This window comes from Monodon monoceros, unplaced genomic scaffold (genome assembly GCF_005190385.1).
Source record: "Monodon monoceros isolate NGI ecotype Baffin Bay Population unplaced genomic scaffold, NGI_Narwhal_1 Super_Scaffold_5, whole genome shotgun sequence".
Lineage (NCBI taxonomy): Eukaryota > Metazoa > Chordata > Mammalia > Artiodactyla > Monodontidae > Monodon > Monodon monoceros.
Window position 1 is genome coordinate 60972046 of NW_021703782.1, and position 9725 is coordinate 60981770.

At 49.2% G+C, this 9725-nt stretch overlaps 1 protein-coding gene across 4 annotated transcripts in view; it reads right to left on the reverse strand.

Annotated features, from left to right (window-relative positions):
• The window catches only part of SMARCA2 (SWI/SNF related, matrix associated, actin dependent regulator of chromatin, subfamily a, member 2), a 172761-nt gene extending 169891 nt beyond the window's left edge, over positions 1 to 2870 (reverse strand). The window contains exon 1 of one of the 4 annotated variants that reach the window (XM_029203354.1): positions 408 to 659. The gene's annotated coding sequence lies outside the window, so the exon portion shown is untranslated. Of the gene's footprint in view, positions 1 to 407; positions 661 to 1010; positions 1154 to 2760 lie in introns of those variants that run through there. The other 3 variants (XM_029203350.1, XM_029203351.1, XM_029203352.1) reach the window with 3 other exon arrangements.
• Positions 2871 to 9725: the final 6855 nt, after the last annotated feature.

Below are 9725 nucleotides of genomic sequence, written 5' to 3' on the forward strand. Positions count from 1 at the left end.
TCCCTCGACTCCCCAGCCTGTCTCCTGCTCTTAAAAAATCCAAGCGCCTGGCAGGACCATGTGGACGACTCTGAATATTTATTTTATTGTCGGAGTAAATACTGCGAGAGTTGGAGGCACGTTTAGGCCCGAAGTTTGCATGTGCAACGGCCCCAAGGCGCAGCGACTCCACTCCCCAGACCCGGAGAAGAACTGACAAGGGACAGCAGCCAGCAAGGCCTTCTTCTTCCCCTCGCGGTGCCTCCCGCTGGAAAGTTTTCCACGCGATCGATCGGAAGGTCGGGAGCCGGCTTCCCCCGCCTGCCTGACTTTACAGGCGCGGCGAGCCGGGAGACCGGAGGGGGCCGGCAGGGAAAGAGCTGGAAAGCTCTGCACAGGGCGGGCGGCGGCGGCGCAGTAATCCTTACCTGGGGGACACGGAACAAAAAGAGGCGCGGGGCTCGCCGAGCCTGCAGTGGCAGCGCGGCCAGCGGCCCAGAGCGGGTCTTCCCCGCCCGAGCCCTAGGCCGGCGCCAGAGTCCGCGGCCCGGCCCCGGCCGCCGCTGCCGCTTCCTCCCTCGCGCGCGTCATGTCACGGCGATCAAACATGTCTGTGTGCGCTTCGCTGCTGTGACTTCCTGATTCTCTGCCGCTCGCGCGCGCACACTCACACTCACAGCCAGCCACACGCACACGCCAACCCCCCACCCCACCCCAGCCCCCGCCACCAAATCTCGCCTTGTCCTCCCCCGGCTCCCGGGCAGGGCGCGGGCAGGACCGGCTGCCCGCGCCTCTCCTCGCGACGCACCGGCCCCGGCGCGCACTCACGCACTCACACTCCCGCGCAGCCACACTCGCGCCGGCCCCGAGGGCGCCGAGACGCGAGCTGCGGGAGCTCACCGCCCCCTCCCACCCTCCCTCCCTACTTAGCCTCCCAGCCAAACTTTTTTTTTCTGCCTGATCCACGTCCAACTTCCCTCCGCCCCCCCCCCACCTCCACCCCCCAGCAGTCCGGCCAGCCCCTTGCTCACCAGGATCCGCTGCAAACTGCAACCCGGATAAAAATAATAATGCAATCCAGGCGGCGGAGGCGGGGGCGAGCGCGCAGACACTGGCGGGAGGCGATTTCCCCGCGTGTACCGGAAACCGGCCGAGCGCCGGGACCCGGGAGCGGGTGTCCCCCGGAGCCCGCACCGCTGCGCCCCGCCCCGCGCGGTGCAACTGCGCGCAGGCTGCGAGGCCTCGGTGTGCGCCCGCAAACGGAGGGCGACTAGGGGCTGGCGCGCCGGACTGGTTATTTGGGGAAGTGCATCGCGACACCTTTGCAGATGGCATGGCCGTGTTTTGCAAAACAAACGGGGGAAGGGAAGACGGCTAGATGGAGGGGGGAAGCAGAGAAAGGAGTAAACCAGGTTGGGATGGGAATAAAGCAAACTCGAAAGCAAGGAGTGAGAAGGAAGAGGTGCGTGTCATCGTTGGGGGGAGGCTCTCTCCCGGTCACCCCGCCTCCCGCCCTCGCCAGCCTACCCATTCCTCCCCCCAACCCCCCGCAGCCCTTCCCCTTCTCCGGCGAACGCCACGGCCGCTGCCCGGGTGCGCGCGGGTCCTGTTTGTGACAGCCAGGCAGAGAGGATTATCCGGATCATGGCCTCCCCGGCCCGCAGCCACGGTGGCTCCCCTAGCACCCGGATGATAGCGGGCGACCCACGCCCGCGGTTTCCGCATCTCGAGCTAGGGGAAGACGCAAAGCAAAAGAAAACAAACCCGGGAAGGGGGAGGGCAGGGTAACTGAGCCCGGCAGGCACCTCCGACCTCCTTCTTCGGGACCTCCTCCCTCCCTCCCAGCAGTGCGGCCCGGGCCGGACACCCCGAACTTCAACACCCGAGCCCGCGCGGCCGCCAGGTACCAGGGGGCAGGGACGTCCGCAGTGCCCCGGGCGCAGCAGCCCCCCGCCCACCCGATCCCCTTTGCCTAAAGGCCTGCCTGCCTACCGGTCAGCGCCCCCATCCCCGCCCGAGGGAACGCGCGAAGTGGAGGTGACACCTCCAACGCCGCACGCACCGGCCCCGTGGCGTCGGCTGCCGCCGCTTCGGTGCGCCAGCTTCGGCTTCTCCCGCCACGATCCGCTTGCGTCTCCGCAGCCGGAGCCCTTTAAACAAGTCCCAGGGAAGCGGGTGGCAGCCGCGTTCGTTGGCGCCCCGCCGCCAGCCCGGGCTCCTCGCCCTCCTCTCCCGCTCGCCTTCCAACTCTTCCGGGGAAGACTGCTCTGGAAGAACTGTCGCGTTTCCATCCTCCTTCCCGGTCCTCCTGCCAACCCCCCGCCACCCTAGCTTTTATGGGAATGGGGGGATTGCAACCTTGCCGAGTGTGTGTGTGTTGCAACCTGGAGTTAGCAGCGCATCGCTGACTGCCTACCTAGGGTCAAGGCTGTGGTTTGTTGGGATGTTCCTCCCCTTGCCTCCTTGAAGTAGTCATTATTACTGTTATTATTAGAACAGCAAGGTTCGGCTGAAACTTTCCGGTTTCTCCCACCGCCTCGCGGGAGCTGCTGTTAGAGCATTCCACCTGAGGCCCGCAGGGAGGAGGCGGGCTTTTTTTGTTGTAGCCATTGGCCCGCCTGTTTGTTTTGGTCTCCGTGCATGCACAATAAATAATAATTAGGATAATAATGAATAATCCCCGGCGAAGGCGGCGCGGTGCCGGAAGGGTTTGTGCCGCGGCTGCAGCCCGGAGGCCGGAGGGAGGGGAAAGAGGAGAAAGGAGTTGTAAGTTATATTTACCTTGTTCTCGAGGAGTGTGCTGGCTGAATCTCTTCCCTCTGTGAGTCACCCGGAGTACAGAAACAGAGGGAGAGAGGACTAGATTATGAATATGACTTCATTGATGACAGCCATCCCCTCCTCTTCCTAAACTCCGGCTCCGCCCCGCGTCCCACCCTCACCGCCTCCACCGGCGCCGGAAGGCGCGCCGCAGTTGGCCCCGTGCGCCGCTCTTCCCTGCCCGTCTGGGCGCGGGTTGGCGGGACGCGCCTGTCACTCGCCCCGCTCAGCGACTCCCGAAGCTCGGAGGGGAGGAGGGGGCGGTGTGCAAGAATGTGCATCGAGACAGCTCTACTGTATGCGTGGATCCGTGTGTGTCTGCAAGGCGCCGGCTCTCTGGCCGTGTTTGTGCGTGGAACAGAGAAACTGCGCAGGACGCAGAAAGCCCGGAGACCTGATGGAGTTGGGCGCCCGTTATCCCTTCCCGGCGGTCTTCCAGGGCCGCTGCCGGGCTCCTCTCGGGAGGCTGGGAAGCGGAGGAGGCAAAGCGAAAGGGAGGGCAGCCGTAGTAATAGCGCGTAGTAGTTTGGGGTTATGTGAAGAAGGTGCTGGAATTTAACTGCGCCTCCGCCTGCCAGAGCGAGCCTGCAGAGGGAAAGGGAGGGGACGAGGGGAGGGCTCCGAGTGGCACCAAAGCTGTTTGTGGCACAGCGTTGACCATGAGAAAAAACAGGCATCGACGTGCTGCCCGAAACTTTTTCTCCCCTACCCTGCCCCACCCCCCAAGGCTGTAATTATAAATCTCTCTTTCTCCCCCCGTAAAAAGGAAGGCGGGCACAAAGAACATTCCTGCCAAATCTGTCTCTTTTCAAAAGAACTGCAAGCTTCCAAATGCCAATGAGGGAAAAACAGCCGGGAGGCTGAACGCCTTATAAATAAATAAACCCGCCCTAACCCCTTGTGGATCAGACACAGCGCTTTAACCTTACCTCACCTGTCATCTTCGTGTAAAATATATACCAAAAATAGGGGAAAACAACCTCGTGGGGGCGGGGAGGGAGGGTCAGGGGGCAGTTGAAGCATGGAATCTGCTTTTGATTTAAGAAGGGTAATAAATCTCTCTTTCTCTCCTGTCCGAAGTCTCTTCGCCTCCACCCCACATTTAAGACCAGTTAAGGCGGCAAACAGCCGACTGCTGGCCCTTGGCGGTTTTGAGACCTCTTGTTCCCATTTTCCTTGAAATACAGTACTTCGGCTGGACGAATAGGTCAGTGTTTGCAGAGACAATTTTATTTTTAGTTTTACGAAGTGTGAAAGAATGTTAGGAGATTTTAAATCGGGGCCTATTATTTTAGCCTCACGTGAATGTAGGTGCTTGACTCTTAAAACTGTTCCTATATGGTAGTGTTATGAAAAGTATGCTTTATCCCTTATTTTGTAATGTAATGGCTTAAATTAGTCATGCAAAGTGCACTGTGACTATTTGGTTGAGGAGTTTTCCCCCCTAGAGTAAAATCCTATTTTAACACCATTTTACTGTTGCAAAATTGCCTCTATTTGAGCAACTGGGTCTGAAATACAGTTCTAGGACGCTTAAAAAACTATGCAGTGGATATATTGAAGACAAGAAGCTGTGGAAAGAACACTGCTGCAACGTGCTGCATGTGGTCATTAAGTGGCAAGAATTGTTTACGTTGCTGGTCCATTGCTGGTGGAAGAAGAGTCTGCAAGGGCACCATTTCCAGGTGGCTGGGAGTGTCAAGGATCATGCACCCTGCAGTTTTCTAAGGCTTTGCTACTTGCTTGTTAACCTGAGCTTCATAATTTTCTGTCTATCCCAAAGTGAACCTCAAGACAACAAAAGATAACACATCTAAAAGAAGTAGAATATAGTATGCCCTGAAGAATCTATTGTAATAACTTGCTTTTCTGCCTGAGGATATGCCAGTATAACTATTAATTAGGTGAGAAATCTTAAACAAAATTAGTAATGTAGTAAAAAGTATAACTTCCAACTGCCTAATAAATTACAACTAATAATATAGCCAGATAACCTAGTTGTCTATAAAAGGGCTTTAACTAATGGTGATGCTTACTTAATACATTAGGTAATATAAGGTTTTAATTTGGGTGAGGGGGGTTTAATCTGTTTCCCTGGCATGCCAACCTCACATGCCAATTTTCAGAAACTGATGACTTCATCTTTATTCCCTTGTGAATAAGTGCCCCTTTATTCCTTTAAGATTCCACCTTCACCTGCCATGCCACATTTCAAAGAGAGAACGATCATCTTAGTGAGACACTAGAGGAACAGACTAGCCATTCCTTCTGGCATTTTGTCAGATGGAAAGTAAAGAAGAAAACACTCCCTTTGTTACATGTGTTTATTCTTCAGTTCATATAAAATTTTGATGCAGTACTTGGAGGGATTGGTATCCATGCATTATATGCACAACTGTGGGTACGGAAAAATAAAATCCTTCACTGGGAGCAGAGATTAAATATAGATATTACATCTCCCTTTCCCTTCACATTGGTCTAAGAAAGCACCACCTTCTCCCTTCAGGTCTTTCCTCTAAAGAATCGTCTTGTTTGTAGCTTGCACCACAGCAAGTAGGAATTTTATAAAATAAAGCCTACGTTAAGGAGAAATGAAAAGGCAGCGCCATTCACTCAGTACAAAAAGAAGATTGTAGAACATATAGCGTGAGTTTCATCTCCGAAGGAAAGCAAAATTTAACAATAGCTATTAAGGAGGAAAATAAATGATAGGATTCTTTTGTTTTGCAGAAAATCACACAAAAGCAAATAGGGTTGGAGGCTAGAAGGACTCCAGGAAGCTGCACGGGATGCTAGGTTCACATGAAGCTTTTCCTTTTGGACTTTGATGAGTCATAATGTGTTCTCTGAACTTGCTTTTCTCTTTCTAGTTTGGCATTAAGGGAGAGAAGTCATTTTTTAGGTCTGTATGGCCGTGTTCACTTGTTATGTAAGTCAGCCGTGGTTGACGTCTTGTATAGAGTAAATTTGGGGTTTGAAAATTGACATCTAGCTACAATACCACCCCCCCCTCCCAGATTCCATGCACAAAGCCAGGAGACTTCTAGTTTCACTCGGCAAACTCTTCGTGCTGGCTGAAATGTGGCCTAGCTTCAAACAGGAGCAAGTAAGACCATTTAAGGAATGAGGACTTGATCTACGGTAATGGGAACTAAACTTTGACAAAGTGAATCAACGGACATTTAATTGGGTGAAGAGTTTAGAACTAGCAAGTCGATTTATTACTGAAATAAACACTCCTCTCTCTCCTTTTTTCTAATCATCAGTCAATAAATTTAGTTTCTCCACAACCAGTCCTTCAAAACACCACCCCACTTCTCTTTGGAATCATATCATTCTCTAGGTTAAAAGCCGCTGTCGATTTCCAATCCATTCTATGATAAATTTCAGACCTCTTAGCATATCAGGCAAGGCTGTGCATGGACAGCTCTCTGCCAGCCTTATCCATCGATCTGCCCCAAATGCTTGAGCTCAGGAAACCCGGTTTACCTGCTGGCTCCTAAAGGGCCATATTGGATACATTACTTCCCTCTCAATGAAATGCAAGTTCCCAATCCACATCCTCCAAAACTCAGCTTACAGCCCAGGTACCTTCCAGGGGTCCCTCCTTGCCCTCTCTGCCCTCCCCAGGCAAAGGAAACCACTAGTCCTCCTCTGCTCCTTTAGCAACCGGTGTGTACCATAATAGCACTTGTTACTTTGATGCAATTATTTGTTTGGTATCCTCCACTAGTTGGTTAGTGCCTGGAGGGTGTAGAGCAAGTTCAGTTCATCTTTGAAACCTCAGCAATTAGCCAGATGCCTAGAACATTGTATGTTGTTTAAGAACATTTTTTGTTGTTGAATGAAAGAATGAGAGATATATATTAAAATGATCTAACATCTAGAATTCAGCAGGTAATTAGCTAAGTTCTTAGCTATTGGTAATTATGCTACTGAACAAGATTACTAAGTGTTCAGAATCTTTATGTTATTTTTCTAAGCTGAAAAGGCTGATATGTTTTTGGTGTTTGTTTTGTTTTGTTTTGGGGGCTGAGGGGGTAGGTGGGAGGTAAGGAGAAAATACAGCTCTTGCTATCATATAAAGAGCACGGAGAGGAGGTTTTGTTTGGTTTTTAAATTAGGCTAGGAATAACATGAGTACATATGTGGCACCTGTGAAATAGAGTAGTAATAATCGTAATAGCAGCTCCCTTTTATTTCTCCTTAAATCATACGCTAGTATCTGCTGGTGTAGATACTTTTACATATGCCATTTAATCCATTTAAACCTATGAGATATATGGTATTATCCCTATTTTACAGATGAAGAAACTGAGAGGCAGTAAGTAATTTGCCTAAGGCAGGCCTCTCCCAAGTGGAGTGAGCAAGGTAATTCATTGTGATTTGGGAAGAACGTTAGAAATTTTATTTCTTTTTCCTTTAATGATTTCTTTTAATGATCTTTTTCCTTTAATGATTAAAAAAATGTAATGACCAAAAAAGAAAAAAAGAGCTTTGTAAATGTTTATTATACTCATTTACCCTAGCACCTTTACATGGTCCCAAGTAAACTGGTCACACACCAAATACTGTATCTGAGGATACATAACAGAAGAGAAGGGCCACAGGCAGGGATTGACGGTGGCGCCCCCCTCTGGCTCTTTCGCTTTCAAGGCCTTGCCATTGCCTGAAGTTTACAGTTTCCACAGATTGTTATTTGGTTTTAACCAGTCAACCCTCATATTCGAAAAACAAGTGGCTTTAAAAGATTCCTTCAAAGAGGGCTTCCCTGGTGGCACAGTGGTTGAGAGTCCGCCTGCCGATGCAGGGGACACGGGTTCGTGCCCGGGTCCGGGAAGATCCCATATGCCGCGGAGCGGCTGGGCCCTTGAGCCATGGCCGCTGAGCCTGCGTGTCCGGAGCCTGTGCTCCGCAACGGGAGAGGCCACAACAGTGAGAGGCCCGCGTACCGCAAAAACAAAAAGATTCCTTCAAAGAAATTGAAGACTGAGATCAATCCGATAATGCAAGGATCAAATCAGGATCAAATCTGCCACTTTAACCTCTAAGAGTTCTTTGCCAGCCACACTGACAAGTGAAAACTGTGACGGTCTAGGTAGATCTGACACGAAATAGGTCAAAACATTCACAGTTATACAAGAGTACTTGAAATTTAGATATATGTTAGCCATCAATAATGATGAATTCTGACCTAAGCATGTATTTTGCCTTGAGATATTAGCTAGTGACTCTATGATAGAATCATGATTAGCAAGATATTTAAATTTTTTCTATCATTTCACTCTCATTCTGTTATAGCTTCTATTTTGTGTTTTTTAATGCACTTGATATATTAATACCGAACACGTGTATTATGAATAAATATACATAACTCATGCTCCACCTATTGTTTCCCGCCCCCCCCCCTTTTTTTTTTTTTTTTTTTTTTTTTTTGCGGTACGCAGGCCTCTCTGCTGTGGCCTCTCCCGTTGCGGAGCACAGGCTCCGGACGTGCAGGCTCAGCGGCCATGGCTCACGGGCCCAGCCGCTCCGTGGCATGTGGGATCTTCCCGGACCGGGGCACGAACCCGTGTCCCCTGCATCGGCAGGTGGACTCTCAACCACTGCGCCACCAGGGAGCCCCCCCCCCTTTTTAACTGCAAGAAGAATGTGATCAGACAACTTGGAGATGACTAAATGATGAAGTCAGAATTTTTAACCCAACTTGATAAAAGTCCAGACTTAGACTGATCTACATTGCTCATGTAAAAACTGCCCAATAATTTGTCATAAATGCAAAGTTCTAACCCATTATGGGGCAGGAGGAGGGTGGAATATAAATGATCTTCAGAGCATTTGAGAATCCCTTGAAAACTGTGTTCGAAATTTCGTGCTCATGCTAATGTGCACTTTCTACGGAGAGAGTCCATACATTTCATCAGATTCTCAAAGGGATTTTTCTCAAAGGAGGTAAGAACTACTGATACAGAGGCATCAGCAGCATCAATGACCTAGAATACTTTTCTGGTAAGAAATTAATCTTTCTCATAATTTTTATAAAACTAAGTGTGTACATTTCATATGTCCAAACATGTCTGTCCTTAAAAACACTTTATAGAACTCAATATCTCTCTACATAATTCAAATGCATCCTAACTGCCCAAAGCCAGGATAATTTCATTCTGAAGGATTTTCTCAATAATACTCCATTATATATTGTTGACTGGACAAGAAAGGATTTTATAAATGTTGTCATCAACATGTCTTTGAGGCTTTGACACATCTCTGGGCAGTTGTACATTAGGAATCAGAACATGAAACCATGGTCTAAAATTTTGTTATTGTCATAAATTGTTCACATATTTTAACTTTTGTTTGGCAGGCCATTGTCCTTACTTCCCTCTGATGGGTACTGTGTTTCTCTGAGTGATAATGTGCTTCTGTACCAATGTGACACTGTATCTCATCTCCAAGCCCCTCAACCAAACGCCACGGTAGCAGAATATGCCGTATCCATCTCACATGCTGTTTTATTAGATTTTATTGCAGCCTTTTACTTTTAGACCACCTTCAACTGCTACAGGCCTTATCTCTTCAGTTACCATCCACTGCCTTTTATTTGTGTGCAACCGTTTTCCAGCGTGACCTGCATTACGTCACCCACCAGATTCTTACTTCAAGTTCAGTACACAAAAGTGCAATCTTCTGTTTTCTTATTTCAGTCACTTTCCTATATTTGAAGTTCTATATAATTCAAGACAGGAGTAGAAAATAAGCCAGGAACATATAAAAACAGAAATAACCACTAAAATTACCTTAGGTGACTCTTTAAAGAATTTGAGATAAATAATCTGCTTTGAGGGGGAAAAAAAAGTTGATCTCTCCACAGGTAGGGATAAAATAGATCCCACAACAATATGGCTTTATTTTAGTTTTCAATGATA